This window comes from Moschus berezovskii, chromosome 1, assembly GCF_049115385.1.
Source record: "Moschus berezovskii isolate FMDL1 chromosome 1, NW_MosBer_1.0, whole genome shotgun sequence".
Classification (NCBI taxonomy): Eukaryota; Metazoa; Chordata; class Mammalia; order Artiodactyla; family Moschidae; genus Moschus; species Moschus berezovskii.
Window position 1 is genome coordinate 72,745,260 of NC_142460.1, and position 7,345 is coordinate 72,752,604.

The 7,345-nt window shown below is 39.7% G+C and overlaps 1 long non-coding RNA gene across 1 annotated transcript; it reads left to right on the top strand.

Annotated features, from left to right (window-relative positions):
• Positions 1-1,463: 1,463 nt before the first annotated feature.
• LOC148778748 (uncharacterized) lies at positions 1,464-6,802 on the top strand. The gene is made up of 2 exons (XR_016037519.1): positions 1,464-1,882; positions 5,808-6,802. It is a non-coding gene; the product is annotated as an uncharacterized LOC148778748 (long non-coding RNA).
• The last annotated feature ends 543 nt before the right edge of the window (positions 6,803-7,345 follow it).

A 7,345-nucleotide genomic window follows, 5' to 3' on the forward strand; every position in this document is an offset into this window, starting at 1 on the left:
AAACAGCAATAAGCTATTTTGCCAATAACTAGCTCTACCAGATATTGAAACATGCAGTTTCTATAATTTAAAGAGTATATTATTAGCACTTGAGTAGACAATCAGATCAATGGAAAAAATAGAAAATATAGATGTGGAGCCAAGAATGATGTGAAAATTTATGTATATGATAAAAGTGGTATCTCAAATCACTGGGAGATAAGTGGACTTTTGAAAATTAAATGCTGTTAGAACAGCTAAGTAGGTCTTTGAACTAGGAAAAAAGTGAATATAACATATCCAAGTGGAATTTCAGCCAATAAAAGCCAAAAAATTTAACATGAATCTTACAATGAAGACCAATTTGATTATCCAGATAGAAAGACATTCTGGAAAACCACTGGTCTGAACTTTCCAAAAAAGCCAATGCCAGAAAAAAAACAATAAACAAAAAAGGCTGAAGAAGTAGTCTAAATTGAAGGAAGCTAGAGACTTGATAACTAAAATCAATATGTGATCCTTGTTAAATCATGAATTTATATTTTACAAACAAGTATAGGGGAAGCAAGGATTGAGGGTGGGGGAAACAATCAAGGAAATTCTAATATGTATTATATACTAAATTACAGAAATGTACCAATGTTTAGTGCATTCCGACTCCCTATGTTGGAAAAATCTAGTGATATACATGCTAATGACATACCACTGTGATCCTATTGGACAGTAGTCCTCAGTCGGGACGATTTTGACCTCCCCTTCCCTGCCACACAATGTCTGAAAACATTTTTGGTGTTCACAAGTTGGGGAGGGGAGGGGAGGGTTGCTACTGGTATCTAGCAGCCTCTAAAGCCAGGAGCGGTACTAAACATTGCACAATGCACAAGACAGCGGCCCCACTCCCCTCACAACAAAGAAACATCATGCTAAAAATCAATAGCGCCACAGTTGACAAACCCTGATGTAGGAGAATCCCTTATTCTTAAGGGATAGTAGTGAGATATTGGGCTTTCCTGGTGGCTCAGCCGGTAAAGAATCTGGTTGCAATGCAGGAAACCCAGGTTTGATCCTTGGGTCCAGAAGATTCTCTGGAGAAGGGAAGGGCTACCCACTCCTGTATTCTTGCCAGCAGAATTCCATGGACAGAGGAGCCTGGCGGGCTTGCAAAGAATTTGTCACGTCTGAGCGAATAAGGAACTCACACTCACACACACACACACACACACGAGAAATTAGGCTGAATTAAATGAAACTGTCTTCTGTTCAGTTCAAATATTCGTAATATTGAAAGGTGAAGGGATATGGTGTTCACAACTGTCAAACTGTTCAGCAAAAAGCACTGTACACGTCCTCCCGCCCTGCTTCCCCCCCCCCCAACGGGCTACCGAAGCAGGCGCGCGCTCGTCCGGGGCGCGCTGACCCGCCGAACCTGCGCGATGGGCGGAGCCTGCGAGCAGCCACTGCGCAGGCGCCGGGCGGCAGCCGCACCCGCGCGGCGCTCGTCCAAAAGTTACAGATGTGCGCGGGGACCGCGCATTCCGCGCGGCTGCCTGCAGCGGAGGAGAGAAGGGCAGCTCCGCAGGGCGCGCCGCTGGCGTCTGCGCGAGTGACAGCGCTGCTCTCCCAGTTCGACCCCGTCTCTGCGCTGCGCCGAGGGCTGCAGTGAGCATCGTTTATCTTTTGGAGCGTTTATCCTTCGCCAGGAAGAGCCAGTTGTGCTCGGTCCCTCGTGCCTGGCCATTCCCAGGCTGGATTCTTCGGAGGTGGGCTTTCAAACTCTCCTCAGTGGATTCTGACTTCCTGTGTCTGACGAGCCCGGGCAGTACTACATCTCCTGACCAGGGACCGAAAGTGCCCTGGTAGGCTTATTCCACACCCGGCTTCTCGTCAGGAAGAGCTTACCCAGGTAACATTTTTAAATACCTTAAAGTTTTCAGCCTAGAGTTTCTTAAGGAGTCGACCGACTTTTTCTGTATAAAAGCCAGAGAGCAGACGTTTTAGGATTTGCAGGCCAGGAACAGTCATTTTTGTCGCTTGTCTTTTCTTTTAACAATCTCATAAAAATGTAAATAAATAAGTAAAACGCTCTTAGCTTCGGACTTCACAGAAACATGAGGATTACAGTGTTTAGACTACAGTCTTTCAATTTACCCCAGAGCTTTAGCCCCCAGTTCAACCACAGTTTTGCAGTAGACGCGGGTTCCTGAAGGACTACGACCCACCGAGTGTACTGGGCCCCGCCTCCCGAGGCTGAGCTTACTGTCTTTGGGGTCCCTACACCTGCACTTCTGCTTTTCCCTGATGAGTGTGGCCAGTGGCGAGTTCCCGGCAGTCAGCAGACCTGCCAGGAAATCCCCAGACCCACAGCAACACCCTCCTTCACTCTAAAAGGGCAATATCTTCCTATCTGGGAGCAAAAGCCAAAGTCCTTACACTGGAGACTAGATGAGTATAAAGAATACAAGATCTCACAATGCAGTATCAACTGTATTTGTAATTTGTAGAGCATTTTTTCTATTGATAAATGTAATATATTTATGCCCACTATGGTAATTTGGGAAATGCTGAAAAGTAAATAGAATAAAAATTCAGCATACTCCCAAGCCACAAGAATGAACTATCAAAATGTTTATGTATTTGTTTAGTTGGTCTTTTAAGTGTATATGAATAGGATAACTTACTGAACTGGATTTCTAAAAAATGTTTCTTAATCAACTTTTGTTGAAGTACAAAATCCAGGAAAGTGGTCAAATTGTAAATGAACAGTTCAATAAACTTTCGAAGGCTAACACAAACATATCCTTACATCCACTACCCAGATTAAGAGATAGGGCGTACCTAGCTCCTCCAGCCCCATATTCAGTCAAGGGCGGCTTCTCCCCAAGTATAACCATTGTCTTATCCTCAAATTCATAGATTAGTTTAATTTCTTTAATTTCATGTGAAATGAATTAATCAGTAAATATCCTGTAATATTTCTTTCCCTCCATATTACATTTGAGATTCATTCAGTGTTGCCTGTAATGTCTGTGTATTTTGTCTTATGCTGTACAGCATTTAATTGTGTGAATATACTGCAATTTATCATTTATACTGTTGTTTTTTAAATTTAAGCTATATTGAGATATAGTTCCCATACCCTACAATTTTCATCCATTTAAAATGGACAGTTTAATATTTCTGTAGTATATTTACAGATAAGTGAAACCACTGGCAGGCACAATCAATTTCAGAACATTTGCATCACCTCAAAACAGCTCCATACTCTTTAGCTATCACTCCCCTACCCTGCATCCTCTCCAGCCCGAAGAGACTACTTTTTGCCTCTATAGATTTGCCTATTCTAGACAGTTCATAAAACTGGTCCCTTATACTGATACTAAATATTGTGATTGGTTCCTTATCCTGATAGTGAATATTCATGTTATTTCCAGGTTTGGAGCTGGAAATACAAATAATACTTCTGTGAACATTATTGTACTTAATCAGCATATTATATGTATCTAAAGCTATATATGTATCGAATATATTTCTATGGGATATATATCTAAAAGTAGAATAGCTCCAACATAGGTTATATACATGGTTAGCTATAGTTGATGGTGCCAAACAATTTTCAAATTTACACTCCCACCAGCAGCAGATGAGACTCTTCATTGTTCCACACCCTCACCAACATTTGGTGGTTGTGTGGTTTCAGTTTACACTCTTCAGATGACTAATGGGAAAAGAGTGTCTTTTCATGTAATTATTAGTTGTTTGAAGATCCTCTTTAGTAAATGCCTTTAAGGTCTTCATTACATTTTTGGCGGGGTTGTCTTTTTCTGTTTGATTTATATATTCTAGATGTGAGTCCATTTTCATTTATGAGTACTGCAATCAAACAGATACTTTTTCTTATCTGACTTGCATTTTAACCATCTCGTTAAATTTTAATGACTGTAAATTTTAAACTTTTACTGAAGTCTTAATTTCTCAGTCTTCTTCTATGGTTAGTACCTTTGCTATCCTAAGAAACCATCGCCTACAAGAACCTTCTATTTTACCATCTAAAAACATGTTTTTCTTTGCATCTTTAAATCCACTAACCACGAATCGATTTTGGAGTATGGTGTGCAGTAAGTGTTCATTTTTTTTTTTCATATAGCTGTCCAGCTGATCGAGATGCTTTTCTTGAGACTTCTTTTCTCATTGCCCTGCAGTGTTAGCTTTCTCATAAATCAATAGAAACATAAATCAGTACAGATATTGGAATTAATAGGCAAGGTCTTTAACCATGACAAATATATTAAGGAATTTTACTAAAATAAGATGTAATATATGAAGAAGTAGAGAATTTCAAGAGAGAAACAAATCTTTTTGTGTGAGATGGAAGTCCTACAACTGAAAAATACAATATCTGAAATTATTTGATAGGTTAGCAGTAGGCTGGACACAATCATGAAAGCATCATTAAACTTGAAGTCAGGTTGCTAGAAATCATCCAAATATAAGTGCACTGAGACAAAAATATTGTAAATAAACAAAGCAGCAGTGACTGATAAGAATAGTATCAAGTGGCCTAACATATATGAAATTTAACTCCTAAAAAAGCAAAGGGAGAAAATCTGGGACAGAAATATATTTGAAAAAATACTGGCAAAAGCTTTCCAAAATTGATCAGCTCTATATTACCCAGGACATTTACTTGTTTCCAAGGAAGAGAGTGAACCCCAATACCCTAGCTTGCCATGAATGGAATTTGGAAGTGAGCATAAATAACCTTCTACATCTACATGAATGAGCAGTAGAACATTTTAAAGGCACACAGAATTGGGGGAAATACCTTGTTTGGTGGAACTGTCCCAAACATTACTATACTTTTAACATAAATTTTGCTTACCCACTAAAGCCCAGAGTACCACCCCGATCATAGTAATACCAAAATGTCCTTCCAGGTTTTCAAAACATCCCCTCAGTGCATAGTATGGCCCTACATCCGTTGAGAGCCTCTCTCCTGTGATCTGCCACTACCTTCTTTTCCACCTCATCTCCTAATGTTCACCTCTCTTAAACCACTCTGGCATCTTTCCATCTAAGGGCTTTGGGGATGGCTTTTCTTGCTTCCTGAATGGTCCTCTCCCAAGCATCCATATGACTGACGCTTTTCTCCTCCTCAGGTCTTTGTTCAAACATCATTTTCTCAGTAAGACCTAGAAATTAAACAAAACAAAACAGAAAACTTGCATGTTCATTCCAGCATCCCCAGTTTATTTTTGTTTGTAGCCTTTATTTGAAATGCTATGTATTTTAATTATTTAATTTCCTTACTGTCTCGCCTTCCCCACTCATAAAATATAAGTTTCAGTGAGGAGGGAGAGGAATTTACCCATTTTGTTCTCTGCAGTGTCTTCTGTACCGTAAATGAGTAAAAAATTTTAATGATAACATTTTTCTCAGAGATGGCATGTGGGCAACCTTAGTGTATTCCTAATAACCCCTAAATCTTTCAAGATATTCTTTCAGTGTTTCATGAATAGGAAAGTCCTGACAGTACTCCAGTAATTTTTACATTTTTAAAGTACGTTTGAGTGTCTTAGAAAAAAGGATTACAGCGCTAAAAGCTCCAGCTTTTTACCAAAGAGAATAAGAAATGTGATCTGGTTGTTTCCAAAGCAACAAAAAGCTTTACCTCATTAAGTAGACTGAGGGCTTCTCCTTATTAGATTGAAAAATCCAATCAAATAGCTGAGGGCTGCCTCACAAAGAAAAAATACTTAGAGCTGTCATCACAAAGAAATTTGCCTATTCAATTATAAGCTAATTTGTACCATCTTTTTTTTTTTCTTCAGGCATTCAGGCATCAGGATCAATGATGAACTTTCAAAAAGGAAAAAGATGGAAAATCATAGAAATTATCATAATCTGTGCTCCCAACTAAATAAGTGTTTCCTCGTAGCATGTGCAGAGTCAAGGGAAATTATATTCCTGTATTATTTAGTCTACCAACAACCTATCTGCATACTGTCTTCATCTAGACCATTCTTGAAAGCAGAGCCTGAGACAAAGGTAGAGACATATTCTATTTGCAAATGTGGTCCCAGGGAACAAGGATGAGACAGGGGAGAAAACAGGTGGAAAAGGAAAGAATGTCCAAGCAGAAAAGGTAGTGTTATTGAGTGGTCCACTAGAGTTCTTGGCTACTTAGTGCAGAACCTTCCCAGTATCCTAATTAAACTGTGTCTCAGAATTGTCTGCTCGAGGGATGAAAAGAAGAAGCATTTACCTCTCAGTTGATATCACCGGTGTGCTGAGGGCTGCTCCCATGGGCAGCATCACCCCCACGAGGAGAGCCTCACTGGGCTACAGCATCACTCGTGCTGCTGCAGAGAAGCTTCAGGACAAGAAGCTAGATTCTTGATACAAGCCTGAGCTGAGACTGTCAGCGCAGAGCAGGGTGAAACCTACCCAGAGCTGTCCACCAAAGCCACTGCTGGAGTTGGAGGTGGAAGAGATGGGAGACAGTGCACAGGAGGCATCTCTGAAGCCTAGAGAATGTGCTGTTAGCCTTGTCTAAATCTATATTCTCTCTCCTTTCTATCATCACAATTTCATTGTCCAGAACAGAGGTTGGCAGAGGGCTAAATAGGAAGGCTAAATGTATTTCCTAGAAGCTGTATGTTAGTAACAGTTTTAACCTTGAGTAATGCTCATAAGAAATAGAAAGTGACATTAGAACTTGAAAAAACTTAAGTTACTCTATCGGGTAGCAGTATTAGATATCGTCTAAATTCATGTAATCTGAGAAGTAATCATAAATTGGAGAAATAAAATCAACCATTTCTTATATTTCTATGAGCTTTATAAATCAGTGTCATTAGTTTTTCCTAAGATATTGTCTTCTATTGTCACATACCTCTAGTGATGTAGAAATTACAACCAATGAAGGGAACACTGGTAGAAACACAGGAATGAAAAACGTTGGAATAATTTCCATCACATAAAGGGTTGGTATTAATATAGATTGGAATCAAGGCAGGGGATGGGGGATAACTGCACGTTTTGATTTGGGGTTCCTCTTTGAAGTTCCATTTTACCAGAAATAATTTTCTTTCTGCCTATATCCATATGATAGCATAATCATCCTCTCTTATCTGGTCTGGAATTACCATCAATAGGAATAAACTTTTGAGTTACTTAGTATGACTTGAGTTCCTACTGTTTGCTGCTTATTAGCACAGTGCATGCATGTTAGACATGAAACATTACACCCAAACATTTCAGAATGCATGCTCTTTTAAGGTATGAAAGTTTTAGTCGCTCAGTCTTGTCTGACTCTTTGCGGCCCCATGGACTGGAGCCCGCCAGGCTACTCTGTCTATGGGATTCT